This window comes from Heloderma suspectum, chromosome 2 (assembly GCF_057233095.1).
Source record: "Heloderma suspectum isolate Gila_16-S chromosome 2, 16-S_ref, whole genome shotgun sequence".
NCBI lineage: Eukaryota > Metazoa > Chordata > Lepidosauria > Squamata > Helodermatidae > Heloderma > Heloderma suspectum.
The window spans coordinates 394,320,600-394,342,679 of record NC_139459.1 but is presented as its reverse complement, the minus strand read 5'-3'; the positions used below and the strand labels follow the sequence as shown (position 1 = coordinate 394,342,679).

Sequence of the window (22,080 nt, the reverse complement as noted above, 5' to 3'; positions counted from 1 at the left end):
AAAGAACGAAATACCTCGAAGGCTGCAATTCTATACACATTTATTAGGTACTAAATCTCACTTCAGCTGAATTTGACTTAATTCCAAGTACGTGTGTGTGTGTATAATAACTGTTACAGCAGTGACAGTTATGTTAACATGCTTCAAGAAACTGAGCATTCCAACATGTTAAATGATGACTGGGGGTTGGGTTGTTTCAGCATTCATAAAATCGAAATGGTTCAAAAGTCTTTCTGAAACGTTCAGGTGCCAGAAAGAAGTGATGATGTTATATACTCTGAAAATTTCAGGACCACTGAGGGAGAAAGAAGCCTTTAAACAGAATGCACAAAAGCATCCCTTTGTCAAAACTGTCTTTGGAAAAAATGTTGGTGAACATTTTGCAGTCCAAATTCCTGAATATACCAGTAGTCTTGATCCTGCCATAGACCCCTGCCATCAGGGGACTGGAAACAAAGCCTATGAAGGGAGACTGAAAGAACTGGGCATGTTTAGCCTTGGGAAGAGAAGACTGAGGGGAGATAGGATAGTGCTCTTCAAGTACTTGAAAGATTGTCAGAGAGAGGAAGGCCAGGATCTCTTCTCGATCATCCCAGAATGCAGGAGACGGAATAATGGGCTCAAGTTATAGGAAGCCAGATTCCAGCTGAACATCAGGAAAAACATCCAGACTGTTAGAGCAATATGACAATAAAACCCATGATATCATGACCTGGCTGCCCTTGTGCCCGGTTTTGAGAATGCAGCCTGTGCAAAACGCAGCAGGTAGGATCCTCAGTGGAGCACCCAGCTATACACATAATACACCCGTCTTAAAAGATTTGCACCAGGGGCCTTTCCTTACTGAGCCATATGCAAAGTTTCGGTGCTGACAGACAAACCCCTAAATGACTCGGGGCCAGTTTACACAGCTGACCACCTTCCCTTATCTATACCTAGTCGACCCCTGAGATCTTCTGAGGAGATCTTAATGATCATTCTGCAGCCAATGGAAAATCACCAGGAAGCGGTATGTGAGTGGGCCTTCTCAGCAGTGGCACCCACTCCTTGGAATCCTCTCCCACGTGTGATGTGAGTGGCAGAAATGGTGGCATGTTTTCAACGCCTTTTGAAAATGCAGTTATTCACAAGTCTTTTCCTGACCTGTGAGGGACAATGTTACCTCCGTGTTCAACTCTTATGATGATGGGATGTCTCTGATTGCCTTTAATTGTTTGTATTTATTATTTTATCTTTTTATTTTATGTTGTATTTTAATATAAACAGCTTAGGTATTTTAAAATATTCAGTGGTATAGAAATATAAATAAAAATAAAATGGGCTAAGTATCACATGGCACAAACAATCAAATGATCAGGTGGTCTGGAGAAAAAAAGATTACAGAGGTATATTGTAGGATGGACTACCCATTCCAGTTAATGAGAGGCCATGGCTCCTAGGCTTCGTTTGGTCTACCTGAGAGCACAATGTCATGGCTGCCAAAAGGACTGGTCCATACACTTATCCACTCAACTTCTCCATTGCCTTTGCATGTCGAGGAGGGGTACGGAAAAGTTCCCTCTGCCATGCATATCAATATGGGATGCGATGAGCTCAAACACCAGGGGGAGAATACTTGAATTGGGCCCAGGCATGTATGCTGTGATGCACAATGCCCACAGGGGGAAAATGTGAAATGCACTACCCTCTGTCAGCAACGAAATTTGAATGTGATGTGTTTGTTTGTCAGTGTAAATAAAAAAGACAACGGTATAGCTATTACTTAGTGCCAAGAAACAGAAAAGTAGCAAGAGATATAGATTTGTCAAGCAATAATTACATATGATCTGAAACACATAGGGGGGGAGAGGGGAAATCAGATGCATGCTATATGACAACCCCCCCAAACAGTGCTATAAGAATCAGATTTCGACTTCTGTTTTCATCATGAGATGCTCCTTTGTATTCAGATCAGGCCTGAATACAATAACGTAGCACTTGAGAATAAAGATGCAGCCCAGCAAGCCAGCACTGGAGGCCAGGATAGAGAAGACCTGCACGGCGACCATGTATTTCCCCTTGGTGCTCAGGTAGGTGGGCACAAAGGACATCCAGACGCTGCAAAAGACCAGCATGCTGAAGGTGATCAGTTTGGCTTCATTGAAAGCTCCGGGCAGCTTCCTGGCTAGGAAAGCCACCGTGAAGCAGATGGCAGCCAGGAAGCCCATGTAGCCAAGGGCAGTGTAAAACATGGTGACGGACCCCTCATTGCATTGCAGGGTGATCTGCCCAGGCTGGGAGTGCATGTCAGAGTCTGGGAAGGGTGGAGAGATGCCCAGCCAGATGGAGCAGATGACAACTTGGACACTGGAACAGGAAATGACAATGGAGTTGGCCAGACTTTTCCCCAGCCATCACCTCACCCTGTTCCCTGGCTTTGTGGCCAAGAAGGCCAGTATTACGGTGATTGTTTTTGCCAGCAGTGAAGAGACGGCAACTGAGAAGATGATGCTGAAGGCCGTTTGCCGGAGCAGGCAGGTCACCTTCCTTGGCCGCCCAATGAACAGGAAAGAGGACAGGAAGGAAAGCAGCAGGGAGACGAGGAGAATGTAGGAGAGGTCCCGGTTGTTGGCTTTGACTATGGGAGTCTCGAGGTATTGAATGAAAATTCCTAGCACAATGCCTGTAATTAGGGAGAGGAATAGGGCAAAGGAAGCCAAGATGATCCCCAAAGGTTCTTCATAGGACAGGAAGGTTATGATCTTCTGGATACATTGATCTCGGTCCTTATTTGGATGCTGATCCTCTGGACACTTGCTGCAATGTTCTGCATCTGCAAAGAGCAAGTGTCAAAACTACCTCAGACAACCATAGTCTTTTTCTTCTCTTTTTAAACATTTCATCAAATATATTTTCCAGGATTCAAGCTTATACCCAAGAACAGGACCTCATCAAGCTCACTGTCTGTAGTTGCCTGTCTGCTCTGCCCTCAGTACTGAACCCGCACTTGACATTTTTGCAAGTAGACACATATGCACAGTCAAAGAAATCTGTCTTAGGTATAGCAGTGCCAAGTCCTTTTTCTTACTCCATATCTTTGTGGAAATCATGCCCATGCTTTCGTGGAAGCAAAAGATTCATACCTGGTCCACACAAAAAACTCAAATACCTAAACATGCTTCTCCTTTTGCACTACACCGCACACAGTCACAGGAAACATAAAACATTGATTCCATTGTTGTATTGCTCTAACAGTCAGGAGGTTTTCCTGATGTTCGGCCGGAATCTGGCTTCCTGTCACTTGTGCCCAGTATTCTGTGTCCTGCACTCTGCAATGATCGAGAAGAGATCCTGGCCTTCCTCTTTGTGACAACCTTTGAAGTACTTGGCGAGCACTATCCTATCTCCCCTCAGTCTTCCCTTCTCAAGGCTAAACATGCCCAGTTCTTTCAGTCTCTCCTGAGAGGGCTGTGTTTCCAGTCCCCTGATCATCTTTGTTGCCCTCCTCTGAGCCCTGTCCAGCTTGTCTGCATCCTTCTTCAAGTGCGGTGCCCAGAACTGGACACAATACTCCAGATGAGGGCTAACCAGCGCTGAGTAGAGGGGATAAATCGTGGATATTAAAAAAATAAACACAACAAGAAAGGATCCAAGTTAACAAATGCCAAAACGCTCCCCCTAAAAATGCCTGGGTGAATCTTTGCTGTCTTCCCCAGGGGCCGCTCTTTCCTCGAGAGTCACCGACCTTCCTTGGTGGAGATGGTCCCTTCTGCACAGGGAAAACAGTCATAGCAGCAAACTGGCTTCCCTTCCTGAAGCACCTTGAAGAATCCTGGGTGACAGCTTTCCACACACCTAGAATGAGGCAGGGGCTAAGCATAGATTCAAGAAAGATGAAGGAAAAAGTGTTAGTTAGTGTTTGGCTCTTCATCAGAGCGGGACCTCCTGCTTGCTGAAATGCAGACGTCAGCTGCTCCAGCCGACAGCTCAAGCCATGGACCTCAGGACCACAAACACGCCTTCTGGGTGTTTCCAACCTGCTCCACTCCATTGCTCACACCTTCAGAAACAGCAGTTGTTTCAAACCCATCTCTGTGCATCTCTCCCATTGTACTATCCTGTATTCATCCTTCCAGTGTTTTCATCCGGTAAGCTAATTGGGAAGGAACTGTCACTTTATCTCATGCATTTTATTTTATTCATTCACTGATTCATTCTATTTCTCATCTGCCCCATAACTAATGTTCTCTAAACATAGTAAAAAACTAAATTCTATAGAAGAGATTAAAATATGAAATACAAGACAGGTATTTAAAAGAGTACAATATAATGCAAAGCAGTAAAGAGCACAGAAATGAAACAGCCATAATAACCTTGAACGAGGTCTCTAACCTGCCTGGGAGAAGAGGAAAGTCTTTGCTTGGCACCCAGAATAGAACAACGTAGGTGCCAGGTGAACCTCTTTGGGGAGTTAATTCCCTAATTGGAGTGCCACCACTGAGAAGGCCCTCTCTCTTGTGGCCACCAGCCTTGCTTCCTCTGGTAGGGACACCTGGAGGAGTGCCTCTGACGATGTCCTAAGGGTCTGAGCAGGTCGATGCAGGAGATGTGCCTTTCGCTACTGTAGTCCCAAGCCATTTAGGTCTTTAAGGCTCAACACCAAGACTTTGAATTGGGTGTGGAAATGGCCTGAAAGCCAGTGCAGCTGACAAAACAGGGAGCGAATCAGCCAATCCCAGTTGCTAACCTAGCAGCTCTATTTTCAACCAACTGAAATTCTTGCACAGTCTTCAAAGCTAGCCCCATGTACGACGCATTGCAGTAATCCAACCGGGAGATTACCAGAGTGTGGATAACTGTCGGCAGCCTATCTCTGTCCAGATAGGGTCACAGCTGGTGAATCAATCCCAGCTGATAGAAGGCGTTCCTGGCCACACAGGCTAACTGGGCCTGAAGTGACAGTGATGGATCCAGGAGCACCCTTACGCTGCCTGCCTTCAGCTGTGTTCAGGGGGAATGCAACCCCCTCCAGGGCAGGTTGAATGCCACTGAACTGGGGAGACAAGCCACCTGCTAAAAGCACTTCCTTCTTGTCTGAATTGAGCTTTGGTTTTGTAGCCCTCATCCAGCCATTGGCCTGCTCAAACAGTGATTCAAGTGGTGTTCAAGAAATTGTTTGTTTGTGTATATTTAAAATCGATACCCTGCTTTTCCACACAGCTTTGCCCAAGGAGGCATGTTGATGTGGCAGAGAGAAAGCCCCAGTACCATTTCAAGGTGTAAGCACCGTGAAAACAATGCAGTGATGACTTGAAGCCAACATGGATTTGTGAAGAACAAGTCCTGCCAGACGAATCTGATCTCATTTTTGGGTCAGGTCACCTCCCTTGTGGACATCATACACCTTGACTTCAGCAAAGGTTTCGAGAACATGCCCAAGATAACTTGATTAGCAAACTAGCTCCAAGTGGGCTAGATGAAACAACTATTAGGTGGATCCACTGTTGGCTACAGAATTGGACTGAAAAAGTGCTTATCAATGGGATCTTCTCAAACTGGGGAGAGGTAAGGAGTGGGGATGGGACCGCGGTGGCTTAGTGGTTAAGACGCTGAACTGCAGACTGGAAGGTCGGCAGGTCAGCAGTTCGAGACCCGAGTGCTGCGTGACAGAGTGAGCTCCTGTTTTCAGTCCCAGCTTCTGCCAACCTAGCAGTTTGAAAGGAAGAAATTGCAAGTAGATAAATGGGTGCCGCCTCGGCGGGAAAGGTAACAGTGTTCTGTGCACCTTGGTGTTCAGTCATGCCGGCCACATGACCACGGAAGCGCCTTCGGACAGCGCTGGCTCTTCGGCTTAGAAACGGGGATGAGCACTGCACCCTAGAGTCAGACACGACTGGTTGGGGACACCTTTACCTTTTCCTTTACCTTTAAGGAGTGGGGACTGCAGGGCTCAGTCCTGGGCCCAGTGCTCTGTGACATTTTTATGAATGACTTGGAGGAGGATGTGCAGGGAATGCTGATCAAATTTGCAGATGACACAGAATTGGGCGGGATAGCTAATACCCTGATAATACCCTAATAATAGGGATAAATGCCAAGTTCTGCACCTAGGAAAAAGAAACCAAATGCACACTTACAAGATGGGGGATACTTGGTTCAACAATACTACAAACGAAAAGGATCTTGGAATCGTTGTCGATCACAAGCTGAATATCAGCCAACAATGTGAAGTGGCTGCCAAAAAGGCAAATGCTCTTTTGGGCTGCGTAGACTCTTCTATGAGTCTATGGATCTATGCTGTCCAGGTTTTTGAGGGCCCTTGGGCAAAACACCCTCACTGGGCCTGCTCCCTCATCTTCTCACCACCATTGTCACCAGCCGCTAATTCTCCTCATCCTCTTTCTCATCATTGCTACCACTAGCTTGCTGGGCAGGCGGAGAGACCGTGAGCAAGTCGCTACTCTGGCCCAGACACCACTATTGTCTGTGTGTGAGAAAAAGGTGAACAAACAGGTTGCAGCGGTGAAGCAGATGGGCCCGTGATGGGCTGTGGATTTTCTGCAGATGCCCCGCCATGCCTACCCTTGACACTGGCCCCGGAAAGGCCCCTCCCAAGGGATCTTGGGATCTGAAAACCCAGGCATGCGAGAAGGCGGTCCTTCAGGAAACCACGTTAAAGTCATTTAGGGCTTCATAGGTCATAACCAGGACTCTGAAGCATTCCTAGAAACACACTGGCAGCCACTAACTAACAAATCTGTTGTAGCAAAGGAGTGTCATAGCCAAGCTGCTCAGCTGGCTGCAGCATTCTAAGGCAGCGGAAGTTTCCAAACACACTTTGAAGGTAGCCCCACGTACAGCATGTCCCAGTTATTACAGCTTCAGAGGCAGTAAATACAATGAGATGAAGCAAATGGTTTCCCCCACCTTGCCGAACCATTTGGGCCACACAATCGCATCCTGGTTGATGGTCATCTTGAGATCTTGAGATCCCCGTCTTTCTAAACTCCCAAATTTCATTCTTATTACAGACCTGTTGCGGAACACCACCCAGTTCACAATGTCAAAGTGGGCTGCCAGGTCTCCATTCTCGTCCAAATACACCCCATCCATGGAAGAATTGTGGAACTGGGAGTTTCTCAGGAAAGGGTGAAGCTAGGAAGACAGGGGAAACACCAGCATTTAGAAACCTGGGTGAACATCTCAATTCTCACCATTTCAGGTTTAATTCTCTTTAAAAGGCTAAGTTGTAAAGATGTGTCTTGAAACACTTTCTAAAGGTTCCCATGGACTGGAGCCAAATCAGCTGTCAGGGAACTGCAGTTGGTAAAACAAATATGATGTTGCCAAGAGAAATGTTGCTGGAAAACTCCTCTGCAAACCTTGTCCTTGGGTATGAAACCGGCGAAGCCATTGTACGTCTCCACCACTTCTACACAGAATCTCCCAACCGAGATGTTGTGGGTGGTCCAAGGCCTATCAGCTGGGTATTCAGCTGATGATTTGGGTGGCCCAAGGCCCATGGGGAGAGGTTGACCACTTGATAGTCTGTTTGTGAAATTTTTGTGCCACACTTTGTAGATAAAGGCAATCATATCTGCTCAGACGTGGAATGCAAGTGTTGATAAACATCTTGCGGGTGTAACTCTGGCTCTGGTGTCTCTACTTATCATGGATCTTTTCCCATTTATACAGTGTCAGTGGACAGGATACTTGAAGGCATGAGGCCTACCACTTGTGTGCTGAATTCTTGCCCTTCCTGACTTATGAAAGCAGTTGTGGGGAGGGGGGACACTGTCTGAGTGGGTAAGGGTAGTGGGGAACACCTCTTCATAGCAAGGTTTCATAGAATCATAGGGTCGGAAGGGGCCTACAAGACCATCGAGTCCAACCCCCTCCTCAGTGCAGGAAGCCTGATTCCCAGGTGGTCTCCCATCCAAGTACTAACTAGGGCTGACCCTGCTTAGCTTCCGAGATAAGACGAGATCAGGCACATCCAGCCCTTTCCTCATCTGACTCCATCTTGCCTGAAATAACCCCTCTTTATAGCAAGCTTTGAGTCTATCTTGCCTCAAAGAGGTGGTGGTAAGTAGGGGGGCAAAAAACGCCCTTACCTGGAGAATATTTGCGTAATCTATCGCGTTAATTAAAAACACGGATGCAAATGGTGTCCAGAACGCCATTTGCGGCCTAAAGGCCTGAGTTTAAGGTAAATGCAGCCATTTACAGTTGCATTTACCTTAAACTAAGGTCTTTACAGCCGCAAATGGCGTCCCAGATGCCATTTCTGGCCTCAGTCAATCCGCCCAGCCAGCGATACGGCATTGGTGGCAGGGAGGATCTGGCCAGCGAGGATTTCTTCAGGAGGTGGAGGTAAGCCTTCCGATCCTCCGTGGACTCCGGGGGGTGGATTCTTGTGAATCCGGCCTCGCTGGGGTCCATGAAGGATTTCTCCCCCATCCCTAATTGTAAGACTACCTTTTCCCAGACAAACCGGCTTGGGTTTTCATATGTTTAGGAGATGCTTTGCTTTGGTTCTTCTACCTTTAGAGGTATGTTTGTTGGTGACAAAGGAGAGGGCGTTCTTGGTGGCTACTAGTAGGTTGTGTAACTCCCTGCTGAGGGAGTTTAGCTTGCCTCCCTTTCTGCTGTCTTTCTGCCAGAAGGCAAATACATTTTTATTCATGTAGTCTTTGGCATGTAAGCTGGTCTGTTGCATTCGGTGCTGTGTTTATTCCTTTCTTGTGTTTTAATTGTGTTTTTAATGTATTTGTTGTATTATTGTTGTTGTTGTTGTTCAGTTGTTCAGTCGTGTCCGACTCTTCGTCATCCCATGGACCATAGCTCGCCAGGCCTTCCTGTCCTGCGCTCTCTCCCGGAGTGTGCTCAAGTCCATATTCATTGCATCAGTGATGCTATCTAGCCATCTCATCCTCTGCCATCCCCTTCTCCTTTTGCCTTCAGTCTTTCCCAGCATCACAGTCTTTTCCAGAGAGTTTTCTCTTCGCATTAGGTGGCCAAAATATTTGAGCTTCAGCTTCAGTACCTGTCCTTCCAATGAGCACTCAGGGTTGATTTCCTTTAGGATTGACTGATTTGACCTCCTTGCAGTCCAAGGACTTGTAAGAGTCTTCTGCAGCACCACAGTTCAAAAGAATCAATTATTCGGCGCTCAGCCTTCCTTATAGTCCAGCTCTCACATCCATACGTTACTACTGGGAAAACCATAGCTTTGATTAGACGGACCTTTGTTGGCAAGGTGATGTCTCTGTTTCTTACTATGCTTTTCACTTCCCTTCTTTCCTCAGCTACTTGTAAAGCCTCATCCGACAGCCACTTTGCTTTCTTGCATTTCTTTTCTTTGGGATGAATTTAGTTGCTGCCTCCAGAACAATGTTACGGACCTCCGTCCATAGTTCCTCAGGCACTCTGTCTATCAGGTCTAATCCCTGAAATCTATTCCTCACCTCCACTGTATATTCATAAGGGATATGATTTAGGTCAGACCTGAATGGTTTAGTGGTTTTCCCTATGTTCTTCAATTTCAGCCGAAATTTTGCAAGAAGCAGCTCATGATCTGAGCCACAGTCAGCTCCAGGTCTTGTTTTGACTGACTGTATAGAGCTTCTCCATCTTTGGCTGCAAAGGACATAAACAATCTGATTTCGATACTGACCATCTGGTGATGTCCATGTGTAGAGTCACCTCTTGTGCTGTTGGAAAAGAGTGTTTGCTATGATCAGCGTGTTCTCTTGGCAAAACTCTACTAGCCTTTGTCCTGGTTCATTTTGTACACCAAGGCCATGCTTGCCTGTTATCCCGGTGCTTATTGACTTCCTGCTTTAGCATTCCAATCCCCTATGATGAAGAGGACATCTTTTTTTGGTGTTAGTTCAAGAAGGTGTTGTAGGTCTTCATAGAACCGATCAACCTCAGCTTCTTCGGCCTCAGTGGTTGGGGCATAGACTTGAATTATGGTGATGTTGAATGGTTTGCCTTGGATTTGTACTGAGATCATTCTATCGTTTTTTAAGATTGTACCCCAGTACTGCTTTTCCCACCCTTTTGTTGACTATGAGTGCTACTCCATTTCTTCTAAGGGATTCTTGCCCGCAATAGTAGATTTGATGGTCACCTGAATTAAATTCGCCCATGCTTGTCCATTTTAGTTCGCTGATTCCCAAGATGGCGATGTTCAGTCTTGCCATCTCATGTTTGACCACCTCCAGCTTACCTGGATTCATTGATCTTTCATTCCAGGTTCCTAAACAATATTGTTCTTTACTGCATCGGATTTTCTTTTCACCACCAGACACATCCACAGCTGAGTGTCCTTTCGGCTTTGGCCCAGCCGCTTCACTCTTTCTGGCGCTCCTTGGAAATACCCTCTGCTCTTCCCCAGTAGTATATTGGACACCTTCCGACCTGAGGGGCTCATTTTCCGGTGTCATCTCTTTTAGCCTTGTGATACGTTCCATGGGGTTTTCTTGGCAAGAATACTGGAGTGGGTTGCCATTTCCTTTATTTTTAATATTTTTCGTTCCTATGGTTGTAAGCTGCCTTGATTGCCATTTTCTTGGTAGAAAGGCCGGGTACAAATCAAATCCATCAAATGAATGAATGAATAAATAAATGTGAGGATTTCTCAGGAGAGAGAAAGAGACAGAGATTGGGGAAAGAGATACTGAAGAAACTGAAGAGGGAAAGACAGAGACAGAAAAGAGGGGTCCTGAGGAGGATGACTAAAGCCCACAGAACAGAGCAGCAGCATTCTGGTCCTTCTCCCAGTTATCAGGGAGCAGTAGTTCTATAACCAACAGTCAGTTACGGAGGCCTCCAGGTACTTCTGAGTCCTAGACCCGGACATTCAAGGTACCTTCATCTCCCTTATTCTATGGTGATGGTATTGGTTGCCACTTGAGTCCTTGTAATATGGAATGGAAGTGTCTGTTGCACAGTGAACAGACCAATCTGGGCCTTGGGTCCACCAGTCTATTGACAGCCATCCAGCTTCAAGGTAATGTTGAAGCTGGAACTCACCGCAGCAGACGATACTATGCCATTGTGCACATTGCCAAAGTCACTCTTCGGTTAAGGCCCTAGTCCTTAGCAACTGCAATTTTGCTGCTTTTTGGAGGTTGAGTGAACATGGAAAGCCCTCAATGCAACATGTTAAACCAAAAGGTTTTGCTAAGTGAATATGCTCTGATCAACATCACATGAGCCACTCAGACCCCTCGTTCAGAGTCTAGGAATGCACACACTTGCACAGGAAAAGGTGGGAGCTTAACGGAGGGAATGAATCACCACAGTGGAGTGATCTCCACAAAGGAGATGCCCACTCATGGACAGTCAGGGCCAAACCCTTGCCTAACGCAACTCCATACAGGGAGACTTAGTACAGAGATGGAGCATGGGAAATGGGGCTCTGCAGAGCCAGAGGAGTTCTGCCAGTCATGGGATCTGGTATCTGGTTGACTGAGTCTTTTGTAGGGGGACAAAAAGAGAGACCAAAACAGGGAGATTCACTGCTGGATACGCTAAACGACATTTCATCTTACCAGTACATTTGAGATTTCCCAGAATCCCAAGACAATTATCCTGGAATCGCACAATGGAATACCTGCCATGGCTGTAGCCTCTGAACTTCTGAACTCTCTCCACCTTCCCTCCACCTCCTCTTGGATCTGGATGAATAAGCAGCATCTAAGGCGTGGGCCACGGCTTGGACAGTGTTGTAAATGATGTAGCTGTCTAGAGACAGGAGCTTATCAATGTACTCTTGGCTCAGAGCCCTCAGTTTCTGATTCTCTGTGCATCTTTTCCAGCCTTTCGCAGACAACACAGGCAATGCATGCTTTGAACAGTAACACTGATATGCTTGATTCCAAATGTTTTCGATAGTAAAGTAAGATCTTCGAATGTCAATATATTTTGTCCCTGTATTTGCCTGGATGAAGAAGGAAAACATTCCATGGATGTGCTTTGCAAAATGGTCATTATACATCAACTCGACAGCAATGTCCCACAAAGCTGTTATGATCCAGACCTTCCCTGAAATGGGTTTTATCCATAATTCAATTGCTGTTTGTATAAAGAATATTCCCTGTATGAAGACATTAGTCTCTGCATAGTAAATAAACACATTGGCTTGTTTCCAAGTCTTAAACGAACTATAGCTGGATGTCATGGAATTTTTCTTCAGTCCTTTGATGGCTTGTGAGAAAACAACACAAACACCATTCCTGATGAGCACAGGTTTCAATGTGCTCATGAACCTCTCTCCAATGTCTGTGTCTGGAGTAATAAGACCAACCGCCATCCATTTGAAATGCAGAAGCAGTTTGACAGTCCCCAAATTCAGCATTCCTTCTTTGGGCACCATTCGGTAGAAAAACGGGAACTGTGTTTTATCATTTAGAACATGAGAAACAAATGCATAGGTGACCTGGCAAAGGAAGGAGGAGACTAGTTGCGGGCTTTTTTGTTTCAGATCAAAGCTCAAATATTTGTTAAATCTGAAGTGGCTCATAATGATGGGGAAAAACACCATCATCTTGTTTTTTATTTGTATGCTATGTTTCCACAAAATTGTGCTCAAAGTGGCTCACAACATCAGAAATGAAAAAAGTAGAGATAATTTACAAGATATCAAACTGCGATATAACAATATTTTAAGAAAATGCAACAGAAACATTACAAATAACCATAATGTTCACACACACACACACACACACACACACATATATATATATATGGTAGTGTAACGCTTATTGCTAGAGATCTACCAGGCCAATTTTCTTCATTTTTTCATTTAAACAGAAGCTTGAGCAGTGTAGATGTGTAGAAAATTTTGAATCTGTGAAAAAGTTCAAAGTCCAAATTTTAATAGCAAAAATCTGTGTTTCTTGGCTCCGTGCCAAACAGTCTCCTATTGTTCTTGTCCAGCCTAGCAGCTCTTGTTGAACTGCCATGGGACCACATGGCCTCACCCTCTCCTATAGATATTCAGGAAGAATTCCTGGTCTGTAGAAGCTTTGCAAAGAGTCGCAGGCTGTTGCAAACAGGAACAAATGGGACTTTTGGAGCTTTAGAAAAAGTCTTATCTTGCTTGCTTTATGTTGTTTCAAGGAAGAAGAGACTTTTTGTAAACCTCCAAAAGCCTCATTTCTTCGTGCTTTTCAGAGTTTCTACAGCCTAGGAGCCCTTCCTGAATGCCTGTAGGACAGGGTGCAGTCATGTGGCCTCACTGGAGTTCAGAAAGAGCTGCTGGGCTGGAGAAGACTCTCTCTATAGTGTGCTGGGGAGCTACAAGTGTGTGTGTGTGTGGGCTTTTTAAAGGAAAACAAATACAAAATATAAAGAAAATCCTCAGCTGCCACCACAGTTTAAAAGGTAAGGGGAAATCCTGTCCACTTCCTCAAGGAGAAAGTTACTCAAAATTCTGACCTCTCCAGTCTCTTTTGCCAGATTTTTATCCCCCGCCCACCTGCACAAAATGCTGAAAAAAGAAGAATCAGAATTTTCGGCACAGCACTCATTTTCATGCAATTAAAATTTTGAATGTTCTAAAAAGTTCAAATCTCGAAGTTTAATAGCAAAACACTGTGTTTCTTGGCTCTGCATCAAATAGTCTCCTCTTGCTCTATGGTTCAGGATGGTTTATTTGCTCCCTCCAAAACAATGCCTGATCTGACATCACACGTTTTTGACCTTCATTACCTGCATCCCCCCACTTTCCTTTTTTCTCTTTCTGTTTGGGTTTGTTTTTATTTGTTTTGCCTCACAGGCAGGTTTCAAGGGGTGATGCTAGGCCTTGGGGCAGTTGCTAGGGGCAACGGCCATGCTCTCCCAACTTGGATTGAATTGTTTCAAATGAGATGTATCAGAGATCGAGGAGGGAGGGGCTGATGCTGCTCCTCCCATGATGCTCCGAGTGCAGGTGGAGTTTTTGTATTTGTGTGTCTCTGTGAGAGGGGGTAGTAGGTGGGGAGATGTGGCAGGAGTCAAGACCAGTGCCATATTGGATGGCTCTGGGTCAGGGCAGGTGAGGAAAAGATGCCCCCCCCCATACTGCTCTCAGTCACAAAGGAAATGACCAAACGTCCAAGCATTCTCAGACTACTGGTGCCCGTGGTGACATGGGCTTTACACTAGTATCCAACAAAACAGTACATATAAACTAAACTGGTCCAACAACTGAGCACTAAACAGGTGAGAGAATAAAGCACATTGCAAAAATATTAACCGATATACATAAATCTACATTCCCCATGAAGGTTCTCCACAATCAGCCTACAAGCACAGGTTGGAAGTTACACCTCTTGTGGGAATCTTCGTCTCTCTCAGATGTCACCTGCATTGTCTCTCACAGTTCCTGATTTATTTATTTATTTAACTATTTGTGGTATGTATACAATATTGAATATAATAAAATCTCTCAGCAGTTCACATGATTAAGATGCAATATTAAAAACGCAGCTTTAAAACACAGCACTAAAACACAGCATTAAAACACAGCATTAAAAACACTACCAACTAGAATAACAAAAATCACAGAGCTGTATAATGGAGTGGCATAATTCATTTACAGCCCAGGGAAAACCTGGGTGAACAAGTGTGTTTTCAGGAGGCGCTTAAAAGATGTCACATGTTCTGCCCGAACTCCAGGAGGGAGGGTTTTCCACATGGTGGGTGCCGTAACAGCTCCTTCCCTATCTCGCACCTGGAGGGGGAGAGATTTCCAGCCCTGCTTCAAGCCCCAGTTACTCCTCCATGCCCCTGCCCCTCCTACTCATAGCCTGCGTGGGGAGAACAGTGGCAGATGCCTGTCTGTGCCCATAAAACAGAGTGTGAAGAGGGCAAAAACGGGGTGTTCCCAGGGGCAGGGCAGGAACACCACAGAAGCCCCTTTACACTGCTTCCTATGGGGTCTCCAGGCCGGTTCTCTGAAGCACTGGCCAGACACGTGAAATGGTGCGTCTAACCCTCTGTGTTCCACCCAACCTCCATAGGATAGCCACATGCACAACGGCAAGTTTGCACAAATCACAGAATCAGCGAGGCTCAGAAAAACATGTCCACTGTAAAATCCACAAATCAGATTCACAGAAACCTGAATACATTTGGATCTGTCATGGATTTCTCCAACATCCCTATTATACACAGAGACAGAATCATACAGGACACCTCGCTGACCACCCCTCCCTTTAAAAAGGAAGGAAAGACAAATCCTGAAGACTGCAATTCCGAACACACGCATTCATCATCTCACTTGGAAATCTCACTTGTGACATTGCACAACATCAACGCTGATCACATGGCACGTCTGTTAAGGCATCAGCCCTTCTATTTTTTGGATTTCAAGCCACCATGAATTAGCCGTAACCCTGGTCTTTTAAACTGGGAGGTTTTTGGACCACTGAATATATATCTAGGGTCGCACTGCACAGGTGATAGGTGGCTTTTTCCCACTGAGTTCAACCCAGTTTAAGCGACAGATTGCTGTTTATGTGAAGTCCATTCATCCTCTAATAAACAGATCATTTGTATTGTTTAGAAATTTCTAGGGATGGCGGAGAATTCCACCACGGATTTCAGTGAGGCTGAAATCTGTGGCGGAACGGCCTGCCACCCCCCGCCCCCTGCGGATTCCCCCTGGGATGAGACGTACCTGGGGAGGATGTTCCAGATGGCAGCAGCTCCAGCGGCGGCTTCAGCGGCTGGTCTTTTGACCAGCTGCTGCGGCTGCCATTTGCATTCTGGTCTTTGCCATGATAGGCTACGTAAGTCTATCACTTACTATCTGATAGTAATACTATCAGATTACTATCTACTTACTACTTACTATTACTGATAGTAAGCCTATCACGGCAAACCAATAAAAAACAACAACACCAGCGTACGCAAATGGCGGCGGCTACGGCGGCCGCCATTTGTGTTCCCTATTTTTCGCCGTTCTAGCCTACGTAAATATTTACGTAAGCAATTACGGTGAAAAAAAAAGAAACACAAATAGCGCCCACTATGCTATTTGCAGTTCCCTTTCTTTTTCGCTGTAATAGCCTACATAAATATTTACATAGGCTAGAATGGCGAAAAATAGGGAACGCAAATGGCGGCTGCCGCAGTTGCCGCCATTTGCGTAAGCCATTTTTTTTGGGGGGGGGCATGCCGTGGTAGGCTACATAAATACTTACGTAGCCTATCACGGCAGCCTGAAAGGACGAAAATGGCGGCCGCTACGGCAGCCACCATTTCTGTCCACAGCAGCTCGTCTGTGGCCAGAAGTCTGGCTGCGGACGCCCCTGACCGGCTGCTCCGTGGAGCCGCCATGGAGCAGAGCTGGCCAGGCAGGATTCTGGGGGGGAGGACCAGATCGCCTCCCCCCCCCGTCAAGGATTCCGGGGGGAAGGACGGAGCACCCCCCCCCCACCGTGAACAGAATCTGCGAACAGGTAAGTCACTTTCATACATCCCTAGAAATTTCAAAAGAACCATTTGGGTGGAGATGAGAGTGTGAGAAAAGAAAGATGTGCATTTATCCCCCATGAGAAATGAAATCTATTTCAAATCACTACAACACTCTCTTTCAAACCAGTGTCTGTCACAAGTTTCCTGAGACTTTGCAAAGTGGAATGAGACTCGGTCTGCAACCCGCCACCCTCCCCGTCCCTACCTGTGGGATTTTGTAGATGCCCAACATGCTCGAACTCTGGATGGAGTTCTCAGAGTCGGTCCCTTCAAGGACAGCCAGCAGGTGCTTCCGCCTTCCACAGCTGTAGTTTGGCACATTTGCCTGGCCAGTAGAGAAGAGGTCTATCAAGGCATCAGAAGTCAGGCTGTCGTCAAAGTAGTTGTCATAGATGTCGTAGCCCAGGGTGATGTTGGGTAAGAGCCGGGGATTCCGGTTGATGTCTTGAATTGCAAACAAGAAGGAGAGGATATGCCAGTATCTTGTACTTTTTTCCCTGTAAAAATTTATGCAGCACATCACCAGCCTGATCTGAGTGCAAATATCCTATTCAGTTCCGGATTGTTTGAGTCCACAGGCCTTTTGAGGCAATACGAAGTGCTGAATTTAAGCACCAGAACTGTTCTCAAGTTTGCACTGATCTGGAGCCATAGCCAAAAACAGAACTGCCCATGGGTTGGGGGTGTTGGGATGGGGGAATTGTTTTGTTCCGGTGTCAATAAAGTTGTTTTATAAAGTAAGCATTCAAAAGTTTCATGAAATGGACCACATGGTGCTGTGTGGTTTAGTCAGAAGGGGAGGAGTGAGAAGATGTGCCTGTGCTAAAACGGAGCACTGAGCTGATAAATTTGGAAGTAACCCAGTGGACACATCTATTGTGCACATCCATCGGGGCATGTGTTTGTGAGTGTGTGTGTGTGTGTGTGTGTGTGAGAGAGAGAGAGAGAGAGAGGGAGGGAGGGAGAGAGAGAGAGAGAAAAAAAAAGAGAAACGTGAGGAGTACCATAACTTCACTTGCCGTTTCTTCTCAAGTAGTCTGCCCTGTCTTTTCTGTTGCGGTTATTGAGTTTTCTGTCCTGTTCACTTGAATTGAATTCTGACGTAATAGCACTGCCCTACGTTCCAGGGTTTGTGACGGACTTTGCAGCTTGCAACTGGCACATCTCAGTGTGTGTAGGTGTGTGTGTCTGTATGCATTTTTGAAAAGAACTTATTTCCATGAGCCTTGTAGGGGTGGGGGGTGGCAATTCAATTCCATCCCCAATCTGTAGTTGTTAGTGTTCAATTTGTGCTTTGAAATGCGGAAAGTATTACAGATATGCCCATTTGCTATGATCAGCTGGGTGTTATCCCTCTTTTAATGATTACATCCATCGTTTGTCCACTGGTTCGAGACATGTATCAGGCATACAGGTGTGGACTCTGCACGTGGACTCAGAGTGTGTGTATGTGTATGTACACACACACGAGGACACACGTGTGTTAAGAGCTGAGATGCAATCACGTGCCACATCCCTGGAACAGAGTCCGCTGCACTGTCCGTTCCAGATGCTGTGGGGCCCCAGCGTACGATGCCCAGTTCCTTGCTAGTGGGTCTGGTTCCTTGCGAGTGTTGGCATTGCCTGTTCTCTGTCATCTCGCCTTTTACGAATCTGCCGTGCTGCCCAGCATGAGAAAACAAGCCAGAGTGCTGTCTGCTGTAGCTGCTCCCTCTGCTTTCCCCTGCTGTGCCTCTTGGAGAGGGTGAGTGAAGAGTCCGTAATGGGACGGAGCACGAGGAAGAGGCGCAGAGAGAGCAGTTTCAGTGATCAGCACTAGGTAAGCTGCTGGGATCCGCTGTGTTCCCATGGACTGAAGAACATGTAAAGTCATAGCAGCTTCTTTTCTCTGCCTGGGGATGCAGGAGAAATCCGCTGCAGGCTCAAATGAGGCCTGATTCCAAAGATTCGGACCTTCAGAGTCTGTGACGGACCAGCCGCACTAACCACCGACTCATCGCCTCTCCGTGCAGCCTCCCTCCTGCTGGTATCCCTTTGGTGATTGTCTATTCTGTGCTGTGCCATTTGCTCCCCAAAACCCTGCCCTCCTATGATTGCACAGGCTTGAGAGTAAACCAGAAAGAACAGATGCCTTGTGTGAAAACAGAGGAAAACAGGCGGATGAGTCTCGCCATGGATTTGGTCCTCCTCCGCCACAGGAAAGGGGCGAATCAAACACAGTCATTAATATCTCCAGTCTCAATAGAGAGTGATGTCAGGTGTGTGTGTGTGTGTGTGTGTGGTGTAGAGCTGGGAGAAGCAGTGCTCTGACTGGTTGCACGAAGAATACCAAGGGAGTTGGGGTGAGACATTAGCAGAGGCCTCCTGCCTCTTTTCAGAGGGTTTTTTGTTTTAAGGAGAAGAGGGTATTTCTTCTGCACACCGAAGGGAGGGCAGAGAGCACTCATGGGCCTGTCATACGTTGTGATCTTTTGCAGTTCAAAAGGTCCCTGAGCAGGCCTTAGCCTTGCTGCATCGCCCGCATCTTCCCCCAAAGGTGAAACCTTTGTACAGAGAACCGGCTCTGTACAAAGGTTACCGGCTCTGAAACCTTCAGAGAACCGGCCTGGAGACCCCATAGGAAGCAGTGTAAAGGTTATAGGGATTGATCAGGTACTGTAGCAGCCATATCGGGGGTCAGACTAAGTAGCCTCATGCAGTCTCATGCTTCATGTTCTTGCTGAGCTCTTTCTCCCTTGAATATATTGTTGTAAGCTGACGAGACACAGGAATTCCTTATCTTGACAAAGGTCATACAATTGTATATCTTGTTCTCTGCTGTTCTCTTCTGTTCTCTCCTTATCATGGCTACCCTATAACCCAGTTCTTGTATTATAAACAATAGTGCTAGGAGAAGAAATGTTGAGGACTGCAACCCCACGCGGGAGGGGGAGGAGGAGCCGTTTCATATGTGTCACAATGTCTATAAAAACAATGTGCTGATGTATTTCGGGGCTTCTGGCTCTTTGGAAATGATTCCAGCCTTAAGCCCGCGCGTTAAATAAAGAATCTCTTTTTCCTTCACTCCGTGGTCTCTCTGACTCTGGGTTCTGCAACATAAATGGTGCCGTGACTCAGATGTGGCAGGCTCTGAGCCAGACAGGTGGCAGTTGCCTGCTCTTGATCGCCGCACCGGGAAGACGAGCTCGGCGTATGCCTCCCTTTCTTGGCGCCACCGACCTTTTTGTCGGGTGAATGGGAGAAAGCCTGCGCCGGGATCGCCCAAATGGCAGCGAGCAGCAAGAGAACCTTGGGAAGCGGAGGAAGGAACTTGAGCCCTGCCTGTATCGCAGCTGCAATTGAGTTGAAACCCACATTGGAAGCCTTCAGGAGAAAGGCAAGTATATGGGAAAAAGAGGGCCCTGCCTTTAGGGAGAAAGGCCACTGGGCAGAAAAAAAGAGGGCCCCGCCTCATGAAGAAGGTTGGTGGTATACATATACAAAAGAACCTACTCCTTGCGGGTAGAAGGGGGGCCTGATCACACCCCCGAGTGGGCGCCAGTACCCAGCACGCCAGTACTCAGTAGGAAGCTGAGGAAGCTGGGGAAGCCACTTTCCGCTCTGGTAAAAAGTGGGAAAAGTGGGTGGCAGGGACATATGGATGCAGTGGAGAGAATGATGATTGTGTGAGTGGCTACTGCGGTTTCTGACGCATACAGTTGACCGTCCGGGTGCCCAGGCCAGTAGCAAAGTGCGTGGTGTGTAAAATCCTCTTGTGTCGGCCAGTGAGACCCCTCACTCACTGACCAATTCCCATTCCCTAATTGTGTCTGTCTTCAATTTAGGAGGGAGGCTATGGGTGGTGGGGGAAGCAAACCTTGCACCCCCTTGAGATGTATGTCAAACAAAGAAGGAAAAAGGTTTTTTAAAAAAGATTCAGAATAGAGAGAGAAAACAGCAAAAAGCTCAAGGTCGAGCTGAGAAAAAAAGAACAAGATCTGAGGCTGTTAATTAGAAAAATGTTGCAGGACAGTCTGGCTTTTAACAAAGCGTGGGAGCGTGGGAGTGTAAGGCCGAAGAAGTAGCTGTTAGCCTAGCGCGCCGAGAGAGGGGGGGCAGGAAAATTGCCCACAACGTTCTGAGTTGTGCAACATCATCACCTCGCCTAATTGAGATGAACTCCCTAAGAAATGGAAACTGAAAATGAAGACCCAGAAGATGAAGGCAAAATAGAAAATAAAGGTGAAGAATCAGCCCCCAGAGCACAGGCTAGACCCCTCTCCGAGTGAAAAGTGTGCCATAAGACTGTCCCAAAGCAGAAAGAAGCGGAAAGACCATGTTGAAGATCTCTGTCAAGGTAACCGTGTTTAGCTTTGAACTGTGTTAGAATTGCATAGAGCCTGTAGCTACTGACCATCAGCTATATGATTTCTAAAGAGCATAACCATTAAGCTTTTGCCGTGAGATTCCCTGCAATGAAGAAATCTCACTGTCCAGTGTTACACTGCCTAAGTGTGTGTGCTGAAGAGACCGAAAAACCAGACAGCATGTTCCTGGCCAAGCCAAAATCACGCTACTACCATGCTCCTGGAAGCTGCAATAAACTGTGTAAGCTGGGAGACCCAACCTGATTGAGAAGAAAAGAAGATATTGGAGCAACTGTCTTAAAAAACAATGAGATCTGTGTAGCTGGCTGGCTGACGCTGTCAGTGATGTTACAACTTTAAATTAAGACTGTTTTCCTGTTTGAGACCCCAGCGAAGAAAGCTGACCCGAGTTATTTGTTGCCCGTGCCAAAGCAAAGATTTAGCTGCCCTGTACCTCATCATGTCCTGTTTTAAGCTTGGGATTTACAAATACAAACAAACTGGGAAGCTTGCCTCTGAAGTCCTGCAAATCACCCCACCGCCTCCCTGAAGATTAATGGCTGCCTGAAAAATGCAAGTATAAGGCGATGCCCATCACCCCCCAGCGTCCTGAGTTTCGGCACTCAGTGTTTCAGTGCTTTCGTGTACCTGGTTAGAAGAGAAAAAAAAAGAGTAAGTTTTTAAAATGTCTGTGAGAACCTGACAGAAGTAGAATAAAATTTACAGAGGAGTTGCCCAAGTTAAAGCGTCATGGCTAGAGAGCTGAGCTGTGCCGCTCTGTTTAGACAGAGGCCTTGCTAAAAAGTTAAAGGCCCTTGTCTGTCAGAAGGGGTGTAGGGCCACACTTCCCCTTTTTAAACTGATGCAGAAGTGGAGAGCCTTTGCTGGAAACATCGCATCTTCATTGCCCAGAGCCTTCTCTGTTTGCCTCCATCATTGTCTGGGCTTTTTAGAGACACTCTGCACATGGACTAAAATTTTAAATTGTCAAAGACTTGCCATGGACAGTGCTGTGAAGCTTTTGATAAACTTGAACTCTCATCGCTGTGGACCGTGTGTCTGTGTTTGTAGTCAGCTCAGTGTACAGCAGGCTGAGTTTGATCTATGACTTTTAGATTTCCTTCTGCCAGAACTCATGCAGCATAGAGTTGCCGATGCAAAAATGGTGACCTAGAACTCTTTGCGTGTGTAAGTATGCCCGTCCCTTGATTTTAATGGGCCCTGAGCTTTCAGCCAGAAGACCAGTATGATTGCTGGATCTGCTCCATCATGCCTTACCATG

At 46.4% G+C, this 22,080-nt stretch overlaps 1 pseudogene; it reads right to left on the bottom strand.

Annotated features, from left to right (window-relative positions):
* Nucleotides 1–1,901: 1,901 nt before the first annotated feature.
* Nucleotides 1,902–4,617, bottom strand: LOC146356486 (vomeronasal type-2 receptor 26-like; annotated as a pseudogene).
* Nucleotides 4,618–22,080: the final 17,463 nt, after the last annotated feature.